The sequence below is a fragment of the Lepus europaeus genome, chromosome 2, assembly GCF_033115175.1.
Source record: "Lepus europaeus isolate LE1 chromosome 2, mLepTim1.pri, whole genome shotgun sequence".
In the NCBI taxonomy this organism is placed as follows: domain Eukaryota; kingdom Metazoa; phylum Chordata; class Mammalia; order Lagomorpha; family Leporidae; genus Lepus; species Lepus europaeus.
The window spans coordinates 67,507,489-67,520,144 of record NC_084828.1 but is presented as its reverse complement, the minus strand read 5'-3'; the positions used below and the strand labels follow the sequence as shown (position 1 = coordinate 67,520,144).

Below are 12,656 nucleotides of genomic sequence, written 5' to 3'. Positions count from 1 at the left end.
TACTGTCTTCATGCAAGAAAGAATCCAGGCATGAGGCAGAGAGGAGAGGTAAGTAAGGTAGCAAGGTTTAATGGCATATGGCTTCTGTCAGAATGGATGCCAATCTCGCCTGATGGAATCTGAGAGAGAGTGCCGAGCTGCTCAGACTGGGGTAATGAAGGTGACAGAGATTAATGGAGAGATTAATGGAGGCAACTCAGTGAAGGTCTGGTAGCCGAGGGAAATACATCTGAAAGGCCAGGTGGGTGTCTCAGGAAAGAGCTGAGGGCACCCAGGCTGTATCCAGACTGGGGCTTCTAAGGGAATGGGAGTCCAGGTCTCCCCATCATTTCTCCTTCCCCCCACCATCTTTTCCTAGACAAAGGGTTTGCTCAGTGTGAAACAGGTAAAATTCTTCCCAAGGTTTTTTTACACGAGTTTATCACACTGGGTAGCCTCTTGGCACTTGTCAGAGAAGATTCTCTTGTGGATCTTTCCTTGGAGGGAAGGCTGGGACCACCTATATTAAGTTATTGGGGGGTTCTGGCGCCATAGCTCAATAGGCTAATCCTCTGCCTGCAGCACCGGCACCCCGGGTTCTAGTCCCAGTCGGGGCACCGGATTCTGTCCCAGTTGCCCCTCTTCCAGTCCAGCTCTCTGCTGTGGCCCGGGAGTGCAGTGGAGGATGGCCCAAGTGCTTGGGCCCTGCACCCGCATGAGAGCAGGAGAAGCATCTGGCTCCTGGGTTTGGATCAGCGTGGTGTGCCGGCCGCAGTGCGGCCATTAGAGGGTGAACCAACAGTAAAGGAAGACCTTTCTCTCTGTCTCTCTCTCTCACTGTCCACTCTGCCTGTCAAAAAAAAGTTATTGGGGGGTGTGGGTCGTACTTTTGGGCTGCTTCCATGGCTGCTAGAGGCTGTGTTATTTCTTTTTTTTCCCTCAGGCCCCTCTCTCTCACACACAGGCTAATTTCTAACTTCCTACCTAATTGTTGCAGTTAAGAATGAACTCTGCTGCCTCTTGGCTGTGGTTCAGGCAAAACCGGGCAATCCCAGCAGACCCAAGAGTGGGCCTATCAGAAGTTTATGGGACCAAGAGTGGTCTCGGGGAGAATTCCTCATGGTGGAGGGGAGAGACAATCAGCCTTTGGTTTGGAGTGAAGCCTGAAATGTAGGAAGCAGTGGGAATTTCGTGTGCATCTTGGTGTCTATCCTTTATCTTTGTCTCCCGAACTAGTCCTTATGAACACATGTTTGGGTCTTGAGGGGAGAGGGAAGGGGAAGGCTCCGGTGATGTGCAGTGAATAACTTCTGAAGTAGCTACATAGTGTGTATTAAGTTGCTCAAGCTTCCTCTGAGTAGAGAAACTTAGTGCATAAGTATGCTAATGAAAATTGACTGTCCTTTCCCAATTTCCAGGTTCCTGGAGACCCCTCTAACTCGCATTCTCATGGTATTTTCCCATCTACATAGACTTGGACTCACTGTCTGCTCTGTCTGTTCCCCTCTCCTGGAGCAGTCACAGCAAGCATCTGACACAGCTTACCCTGCCGACACAAGCCTCTCTAAATGGGGATGTGATTGTTTTCATTTGTTGTTTTACTCAGACAAATCCACTTACTTAGATTTTGCCCACTATTTTTTCTGAGAGGAGGGAAACAAAGCATTTAAGTGGAAAAAAAAAAAAGGAAGGAAGAAATCTGTGAACATCTATGCGTTATACTCATTTTGATAAAGACTCTGTAGAGCTTGGGACTCAAACATCCCTTTTTAGATAACTCACTAAACTGAAGAACACCATGTGGAAAGAAGGGATCTTTTAGGTTGTCACAGAGTCCCACATGGATTTGGACATGGTTGCTTGAGGATTCCCGTGCAGGAACAGCCCCAGTGCTGGTAGCCAGAGATAGGAGGGTGCTGAGATGACAATGACATGCTGTAGCAGAAGTACACGATAACACTCTCTAAAAGAGGGGGTATCTGGCAGAAGCAGTGACCATGCCCGTGGCAGTGTCCTGTGGAGAGTGATGTGCCTGAAAGCAGTGGCACTGGTGTGAAGGGAATCACTATGGGTTCTTCCACAGTGTGCTGAGCACCTTCACGTAGTCCACACATGCTGGAGGCCTTGGCAGCCAACATCCCTGAGCACGTCTGGAGCACAAGTGCAAGAAAATGGAACATTCCCTATGGTCACTAAAGGAATGTGTTGGAGCACACATGAGCTATCCCTTAAGAGCCGAGGGATTGGTGTGGGAGTTGATGATACTAGACAGCAGAAGAGAATATGATCCAGTGGAAAACATTTTATTATTGTCACCGTGTTTCACCTGTTTTACATTTTCTAGAGGGTAACACAGATCTAGTAGTGAAACCATATGGGTTGAAGACACATAGATCACTTAAGACAAAAGTTATATCAGTTATTATTCAGTGCTTCACAACAAAAATAGACAGGAAGTTTATCTTTTTAAACTGGATTATTTTTGGAAATCACCACAAATCTGTGATTGTGTTCCCTATATTATGTGTGTGTCCATTACTTGGTTCAGTGTTCTCTTAATTGTAAGAGCTGGAGTACATATCCTTGGTTATGTACACAGGTTTTAATCTTCAGACTTTGAATCTTTGGGAATTAGATGGATAATACAGTACTTGTGGTGCAAAATTATATACTCACAAAAAGCCTGATATTGGTCAATATTTCTTTGGCAAAAGATTGATGGATGATAAGATGAATGGGTGAATGGATGGGTAGATGGATAGATGGATGTATGGATAGACTAATGTATTTTAGTCAAATGCAGGATCTTTAAAGTAGCTAACAACATAGAGTTAGATATCAATAAATATTTTCCTCAATCTTTATTTTTAAAATTGATTTAAAAATTGAATAAAGTGTCCATTTCACTGGACACTATAAGCAACAATGAACTGATCAGCTCCTGTCCTGACTTTAGATGTACAATGTAATACTTTATCCTTTTTAGTATTTGTTGTTGTTGTTGTTGTTCTAGTACTATTGGTTGAACTCAATAATTAACACACAATTATTCTTAGGTGTTTAAATTTTAACTGAAAAGTGATCCCTGTTAAATCTAAGAGTGGAAAAAGAGAGGGAGGAGATGAACAATTTGGAACATGCTCAATCGGACTGGCCGCAAATGGTGGAGTTAGAAATGTGCCAGGGGATTCCAACACAATCCCATCAAGATGGCATGTACCAATGCCATCGCACTAGTCCAAGTGATCAATTTCAGCTCACAATTGATAGCTCTGATAGGTCTAAGAGTCAAAGAGATCACACAAACAAGACAAGTATCTGCTAATACTAACTGATAGAATCAAAAAGGGAGAGAAAGATCCAACATGGGAAGTGGGATACACAGCAGACTCATAGAATGGCAGATGTCCTAAACAACACTCTGGCCTCAGAATCAGCCCTCAAGGCATTCGGATCTGGCGGAAGAGCCCATGAGAGTATAGCAGGCATGGAAAGCCAAGATATCATGGAAAAAAAAAAAGACCTAAATGAATGATCTCTGTGAGTGAGATCCCAGTGGAAAGAATTGGGCCATCAAAGAAGGAGGTACCCTTCTCCGAAGGGAGGAGAGAACTTCCACTTTGACTATAACCCTATCGGAATAAGATCAAAGTCAGCGAACTCTAAAGGCTTCCATAGCCCTGGCAACTCATGACTAGAGCCTAGGGAGATTACTGACGCCATGAACAGGAGTGTCAAATTGTTAAATCAGCAACAGGAGTCACTGTGTACTTACATCCCATGTGGGATCTGTCCCTAATGTGTCGTCTAAAGCGAAGTGATACTATAACTAGTACTGAAACAGTATTTTTATACTTTGTGTTTCTGTGTGGGTACAAACTGATGAGGTCTTTACTAATTATATACTGAATTGATCTTCTGTATATAAAGAGAATTGGAAATGAAAAAAAACAACCTGGTGTTAAAATGGAAATGGCATAGAAAATTAATTAATTTAAAAAAAAATTATGTAGGATCTCTGTCTTTAATGTGCTGTACATTGCTATTTAATGCTATAATTAGTAATCCAATGTAGTTTTTTCACTTTATGTTGCTATATGGGCAAAATGTTGAAATCTTTACCTAATATATACTAAACTGATCTTCTGTATACAAAGAGAATTGAAAATGAATCTTTACATGAATGGAAGGGGAAAGGGAGCGGGAAAGGGGAGGGTTGCGGGCGGGAGGGAAGTTATGGGAGGGGGGAAGCCATTGTAACCCATAAGCTATACTTTGGAAATTTATATTCATTAAATAAAAGTTTAATAAAAAAAATTAAAAAATAAAAATTGAATAAAACAAAATAATATTTGACTAGGAATCAATACATCTTTACATATAATCCTATGTGTTCAGACATCTTTTCACTCCTAACCAACTCAGCTGTCTCGACTATATAATCAGAATTGGATTGAATTGTTACTTAAATTACACCTAGCTCTGAATTTTTATTATTCTACTTTTCTTCTGCTGTCATAAAAGGAGTAGAGGAATTGTTGTCAAACTTCTTAAGCCACTGGCATCTTTAGTCCATACAATATATGGATTAACCTGAACATATGTAACAAATAGAGACAAATCCTGTGGATGATCTGTGGGTAAGGGATGGATATTATGGCTCCTATGTAATCCCCTCAGGCCTCCTACTGACTCCTTGAGTATTTCTTGGACATCAATTTATTAACCATTGTTCCAAAGAAGTAGGCAGTAATACACTAGGAGCTAAATATGTGCAATTATTTTATTTTCATTTTTTTGAAAGGTAGGGTGCAAAAAAGAGAGAAAGTGAATGAGAGAGAAATAGAGCTCTTTCATCCAGTGGTTCATTCCCAAAATGCCCACAAAAGCTGAAACCTGGAGAACCTGGAATACAATCCTGGTCTTTTATGTGGGTAGCAAGCACAATCTCCTGTCTACCAGGATGCATATTAACAGGTAGCTGGATTGGAAGTGCAGGAGAGAGTTGAACCCAGTGACTCTGAAATGGGATGTGGGTGTCCCAAGCAGCGTCTTTTCTGTTGTCCCAAATGCCCACCCCAATTATATGCACATTGAGTGATGAAGTAAAAGCTAAATCTCAAATGCTGTCTGAAATTGGGGTGTCAGTGGTTCTGGTTAGCTCAGGAGTCTTCCAGAAAGAACATCAATATTTCAGCGAGATACTCTGTAGGAGAGGGAAAGGGGCCAATTCCACAAAACACATTTTCTTTCCTCTATGATTTCAAGACAAAATTCTATAAAAGTTTTATGTCAAATTCACACTCCTTGAAAAATGAATACACAGAGAGGGGAGCATCCCTGGAGGAGTTTTGATCAGACAACTTTAACTCAGACTCAGGGAAGGAAAAAAAATGCATTTTAAATTTCATCAAGTAATGTAATGCAATGACACACCAATAACAAGTGCCTGTGGCCACATTTTTTAAATGATTACTTGAAACTTATCCCTATTGCCCTGCTCCCTTGCTTTCAAAAGAAATGGCAAGTACGGTTGAGTGAGAAATGTCACTAATGTTTTCCCCATTCTTCTTCCATCCAATTCAGAAATGAAAATAATGTTGATGTTTTATTTTGGTCACCTTTTGTTAGGATTCTAACTGCAATCCATCATGTCCTCTAAAAATATTAGCAGTTCCTTTTGACCTAGTAACAGACAGTGAGTTTCAAATTGACTTGCAGACGGAGTAAGTGATAGACTATGCTACTTTTCAGCTATTTAAGGTAAAGTCTGTTCTTGACATAACTCTGATGGATGGTAGTAAAGCACACAATGGGAAAGAGGAAAAAGGGGGCAACGAGAAAAAGTAGTCATGATATTTCCCACCCTCCTCTCGCATCTCCCTACTCACAAGAGAACAGTGTGTCAGAGAGACCTTCACTATGAAATTTACAATTGTTCCTTTATTTAGCACAGCTCAAGGCTGTAACTGATTGTACCATCAGGGACTGCTGGAAAACTTGTGGAAATAGTCAGTGAAGGTAAAGGATAAAGAACAGAGAAAACAAAATTTCTCCGCAGTGATGTTACTTCTGCAAATGAGTTATCATTTATTTATTATCTAGCCTTACTTTGTTCCACCTTATCTTTAACTTTGTTTAGGTGGCATACATTAATGTAGATTTTAGATGTAAATTCTTATTGAGTAAAAACTAAAACATCAAATACTTCTCTGCATGCTTTTTCATAACAATTTTTTTGTTTATTCATCCAACATGAATTCATCTTTTCGTTAAGAATTTATGAGCTTCCTATGTACTCTGCACTACTAAGTACTGGAGAGAAAAAACTGAGTAAGACATAATCCCTCCCCTCAGGAAACTCGTGGTTTGATTTTTCTACTTTAAAAATCACATTGTTGATATAGAGAAGTCTCTAGATCAAATGTGTTGTCTTATTAAGAAGCTAAAACTAAAATCAAAATAACCTGGGACTTACTAGTAGGAATACAAGAAGAGAAAGATTAGTTAATTCTTAGTTTTCTATTACAGCTCAGTTACTAATAATTGCACATTATCATCCCCTCCTATCACATCTAAGTTGGAGGTGCAGTGTTACTGTTCCAGGCCACAGCTCCCCTTCTACTACTAATGGAAAATATAAGCAACAATTTGAATAGAAGTAGTTCACTACTAGGATCTAAATTTAGAATTTGGAAGGAAAAAAATTCTAAAAGGCAAACAGCTCTTCCAAACCCTTCCAAATCTTTTCTCTATCCCATCATATATCTCATATATAATATAATGTAATGGCAATCATTCTTCTCTCTATCTCACTATGTATTAGACATAAGTTGATCGTAACATAATTACTGGGAATCATTTTTGCGTATGTCTAATTATAATGTCAGTGGGAGGAATATATTATTAATATCAATATTATTAATACTGAAAATCAAACAACTGAGCAATTTATATGAAGAAGAAAATGGCAGCAAACATATGTTAAATGGCACTGATTGTAACAGAGTTTCTAACACTTGCTTTGCTGATAATGATGTGTGTAGTTGTTTATTAGATGTATTTGACTCTTTTTTTAAAAATTTTTTAGCACAAACACATTTATTGACTACCCAAAGGGGTGATCTTAATTAAACCAACACTTTTGGAATAGTTGCATGTAAAAGGTTTGTGATAAAGATAATTGAACATAGTCGTGAAAAAAAAAAAAAGAAGCAATATGGAGATTTGCTCATTGAACTGAGCTCGTTCATTTGTGCAGCTAATTCCCGTCCAAAGCAATGATGGAATTTTTATTCTGCTCTCTCATAGACCCGATGACAGGTGACATTGTTCATGACGCAGTCCACCATGAGTTTCCCATCTTGCAGTTTCCTTGTGATTGTGCTTTCCTTCCCATCCCACTCCTGATGTTGAACCAGCGCATTATCTGTGAAGGTGCAGATGGTCTGAGTTTTTCTGCCATCAGCTGTAGTTTCTTCAAACTTTTCTCCCAGGGCACAAGTAAACTGTGTTGTTTTCAAAGTACTCTGTTTTGATGGTGAGGTTTTTGCCGTCGTAGGAGATGATACAATCTGGTTTGGCCATTCCACCCAGTTTTCTCAGAGCCAGTCCCACTCCTAGTTCCTTCATGTATTCATCAAAGCCTTGGCTGTCCACCAGGCGCCATCTTCCTACCAGCTGCTGAATGTTGGCCATGGTGGGCGCAGATGGGCGGGCGTGCGCAGCGAGCAGAGCAGGGTCCCGAGTGCAGAGAGCGGCGTCTATTAGATGTATTTGACTCTTAAGATATTTCTTTAAGAAATTTCAAGTGGCAGTGTTGTGATGTAGTAGGTAAGCCTCCACCTGCAATGCCAGTATCCCATATGGTCCCTGGTTCGAGCTCCAGCTACTCCACTTCTGATCCAGATACCTGCTAATGCATCTTGGAAAGCAGTGGAAGATGGCCCAAGTGCTTGGGTCCCTGCACTCATGTGCAGTTCTTGGGCTCCTGGCTTCAGCCTGGCTATTCTGGAAGTGAACCAGTAGATGGAAGATTTCTATCTCTTTTTCTCTGTTGCTCCGCTTCTGTCTGTAAATCTTTCAAGTAAAGAAAAAAATAGGGGCCAGCGCTGTGTCACAGCAGGTAAAGCCTCTGCCTGCCATGCCAGCATACCATATGGGCGCCAGTTTGAGTCTCGGCTGCTCCACTTCAGATCCAGCTCTCTGCTGTGGCCTGGGAAAGCAGTAGAAGATGGCCCAAGTCCTTAGGCTCCTGCACCTGTGTGGGAAGACCCGGAGGAAGCTCCTGGCTCCTGGCTTCAGATGGGCGCAGCTCTGGCCATTGCAGGTAATTGAGGAGTGAACCATCGATGGAAGACCTCTCTCTCTTTCTCTGCCTTTCCTTCTCTGTGTAACTCTGACACAATACTGACGTTGGATTAACAGAATACTGCTTCATAGATAATGCAGGTGTTGTGGAATGTCTGGGTCCATGTTCTTGTTTCTGATGCAGGGAAGAATTCGAAGATGAGACTTAGGTAAAAGTCACCATAGATTTATAGATTTATTTATAGATTTATTTGCAAGCAAAGCAAAAGTACACACTTAAGAAGGAGGGCAGGCATGCTAAAGGAGCTGCATTCAACGAGGTCTGGGGGCCATCCCTTTATATGATCTGGAAACATAGGGATTCCTGTCTGGGTCAGGGTTTAATTGAGCATTCATAAGGGGATGAATTTGGATTGGGACCTGAGTACCATCCATTTTCTTGCCTTTTTTCTAGGAAAGTTGGAAGTGTTATGGCATGAGGTGCATCATGGGAGTATGAGTGTCAGCCGTGGTACTTTTATTATAATGATCTTATAATAAAGGTCATTTCTAGGATGCATCTAACAGCCATGTTGGGTACTTTTGGCCAGTGCTGATTCTGAGTGGTTTTGTGAAAGTTGTGGTTTTCCACTGCAGGGAGAAGGGGATGGGGTCGGGTGGGGGTTGTGCTGTGCAGATGGGGTTGCAGGGAGGGGCTGATGACCTGAACTCCACCTTGCTAGCTACCTTCCTGCCTTCATCCTGTTTTTCAACTCAGAAATTCTCATCCCTTAATCTTTATAGAAGGTTGAGGGAAGAGGGCTCATCTTCTGTAACTTCTTTATGCTGTGTCTGGGCATTGTCCCTGCCTAGCCAGGGCATGAAATCTCTTGATAACTGATCTGAAGTTTCCATTGAAAAATCTAGTTGTCACTGGTCATTAGTAACAGTTGGAATCCTGATGACCATCATTTTTACAGGAAACTGTAGAATTCTGGAAGAGAAAATTCACAATTAGGTTGAGTATACGTGAGCCAAAATGGAGCAAGGAGAAGGACCATGTCTGAGAAGGAATACTTTATGCCTTTTTCCAGATGGTGGGGCACTAAATTGCTTGACAGATAATGCAGATATTATACAGTGGCTGGATCCAGATTATTGCCTCCAACACAGGGTGAGTGAGTCCTGGTTCTTGTCTCTAATGCAAGAAAGAATCTGAGGATATGACATAAATACAAGTGACCATAATCTCTGCCATATCTTGGCCTGGTCAGAAGCCTGCTTCAAGGCTGGTGTTGTGGCACAGCAGGTTAAACTGCCACTTATGATGCCTGCATACCATATGGGAGTGTGGATTCGAGTCCCATCTGCCCTGCTTCCAATCCAATTTCCTGCTAATGTGCCTGAGAAGGCAGAAGATGATGGCTCAAATTGCTTGGGTTTTTGTCAACAACATGGGATACCCAGGTGGAGTTCTGTGCTCCTAGCTTTGGTCTGGCCAGACCTGGCTGTTGCAGCTGTTTGAGGGTTGAACCAGTGAATGGAAGATATCTCTTTGCCTCCCTCTTCCGCTCTCCCATTCCTTTTCTGTCATGAAATCTCAAAATGATGTATAACTAAAAAGAACTGAGGTAAATAGACCTTGACTATGATATTTTATGTTTATCTGGGTAAGAGGTAGACTGCATTTGTTGCTGATGTAACTGTAGGTGTCAGTAGCTAAAATTTTCTCTAGTGACCTTGTTTTTCTTTCTTCTATTGTCTTTAGGTTTCCCCTTTTAAATGGTAAGTAAGGTTTTCAGTTTCTCAGCTGTAATTTCAAGAGCCCCCTATTGATGTGATGCTAACTTTTGGGAGCCAGGTGGAATTTTTATAATCCCACACTTGGTTCTCAGTCTTTTAATGATCTTGTGTCTCTGGGTTATCACATTTATAAGAACTACTCAATGTCCACTTTCTTCCTCTTAGGTGAGGCATGAAGCTGACGTGGAGTTGGAGTTGACTAGCTCCCTTTCTCCAGGTCAGTTAGGCTCTGGTAACATCCAGGCAGATTAACCTCTGCTGAAATAGTTTTCCTTGAGGACAGGCAATTGAGCTGAGATACCCACCTAGTCCTATACTAAATTTCCAGATGTGCTTGAGCCTATTTTTAGCCTTTGTGTTCTGTATCACTAGCCTACCTGCCTAGTCATATGTGAGTATCATAGGTTTTTATTACAGAGGACCTGGAGTATGTTTTAATTTCTGGTTGGGCTAGTCCTGCTTTACTGCTTTGTATAGCTTTCTATTACTTCTTTTTATTTGCATACAGATATGAAAATTGTCTAACTAACTCCAAAAAACACTTATAATTTTATTGATATGAGACTAAATTTATGTTAGCATTTTTATGATGCTGAATCATTTTATTAAAGAACAGAATGTGTCTTTTTTTTAAAGATTTATTTTATTTATTTGAAAGACAGAGTTACAGAGAGAGGTAGAGACAGATAGAGATCTTCCATGCACTGGTTCACTCCCCAGATGGCCGCAATGACTGGAGCTGCGCCAATCCGAAGCCAGGAGCCAGGAGCTTCTTCTGAGTCTCTCACGGGTGCAGGGGCCCAAGCACTTGGGCCATCTTCCACTGCTTTCCTGCTTTCCCAGGCCATAGCAGAGAGCTGGATCAGAAGAGGAGCAGCTGGGACTAGAACCGGCTAGAACAGGACTAGAGCCGGGACTAGAACTATGCCCATATGGGATGTGGCGCTTCAGGCCAGGGCTTTAACCCACTGCGCCACAGCGCTGGCCCAAAGAACAGAATGTGTCTTTTTTAAAAAGATTTATTTATTTTACTTGAAAATCAGAGTTACACACACACACACACACAGAGAGAGAGAGAGAGAGAGAGAGAGAGAGGTCTTCCATCCACTGGTTCTCTCTCCAACTGGCCGCAATGGCCAGAACTGTACTGATCCGAAGCCAGGAGCCAGGAGCTTCCTCCAGATCTCCCACGATGGAGTGCAGGGGCCCAAAGACATGAGCCATCTTCTATTGCTTTCCCAGGCCATAGCAGATAACCTGATAGAAGTGGAGCAGCTGGGACTTGAACCGGCGCCCATATGGGATGCCAGCACTGCAGGCGGCGCCTTTACTGGCTACGCCACAGTGCTGGCCCTCAGCATGTGTCTTTACACTCACTCAAATCTATTTTATAGCTTTCAAGAATCTTCTAAAAGGTTTCTTTTTTGTAGTTTTTGCTTATTTCTTTTTTACAACTTTATGGAGGTACAACTGGAATACTATAAACCATAAATATTTGAAGTGTACAATTTTTAGAGTTTTGACATGTGCAAGCCTGTAAAACAAGACTGCCATCCAATTTTAAAACATTTCCAACACCTCCCAAAAACTTTACTCCTTTTTTGTAAACCATCCAACTTTGTACCTTGGTACTCAGCAACCACCAATCTTGTTTCTATCTTTTCAGATTAGCTTGATTTTTTGTAAAAAAAATTAACTAACTTATATAATATTTTGTCATTTCACATAATTGTGAGTTGTTTCATAACTCAAATATGTATGTTGTTTCATAAATAAATAACTTGTTCATTTTTACTATTGGATAGCATTCCATTGTTTAAATATACAAGAGATAGCTTATCCATTCACCTGTGGATAAACATTTGAGTTGTTTTCAGTTACTGGCTATTACAAATAGAGGTGCTATAAAGACAATCTCTCTCTCTCTCTCTCTCTCTCTCTCTCTCTCTTTCTGTCTCTCTTCACTCTTTCATATACAGATTTAGGAAACTGTGATTGTCCTAAAGGAACCCAAAAGCCTGTAACTGTATCTTGGGTTTCCTCTTTTATCTGATGGTTTTATAAAAGCTGTTTTTCAGCTATCTTGCTTATAGACATTGCTACTGTTTTCTAAATTTTTGTTAATAATTTTTTTAATTGCCTTGGATATTTGGCTTTATATATGTATACATATATATCTTCTTGAGGGCTCCTCATATGCATGGATTTCTGATTTTTGCATCAAAATAAGCTTATCTTTTAATTGTACTTTTCCATGAACTTTTGACGTACCCTTGTGTATGCGCATATAAAATCACATTAATTGCATTATATATAATGGTTACAGTGTAACTACATTATATAATTACTTTATATATATTTGATTTCAGTACTCATGATAATCTTCATACCATACCTTTATTCTTTAATTTTTTATTTTATTTGTCTCAGCTAGTTAAAATGCTATTAAATAGATTTCTGAGACACAGCGAATAAGTTGTACATTTTGGAACACTTGCATATCTAAAAGATTGTTTTCTTACTGTTACCTTCACCACTAAATGACAACATTTTTAAATTTAAAATCTTGGGTCACAATATTTTCC

The 12,656-nt window shown here is 40.6% G+C and overlaps 1 pseudogene; it reads right to left on the bottom strand.

Annotated features, from left to right (window-relative positions):
• Positions 1 to 7,131: 7,131 nt before the first annotated feature.
• Positions 7,132 to 7,727, bottom strand: LOC133748066 (fatty acid-binding protein 5-like; annotated as a pseudogene).
• Between the last annotated feature and the right edge of the window lie 4,929 nt (positions 7,728 to 12,656).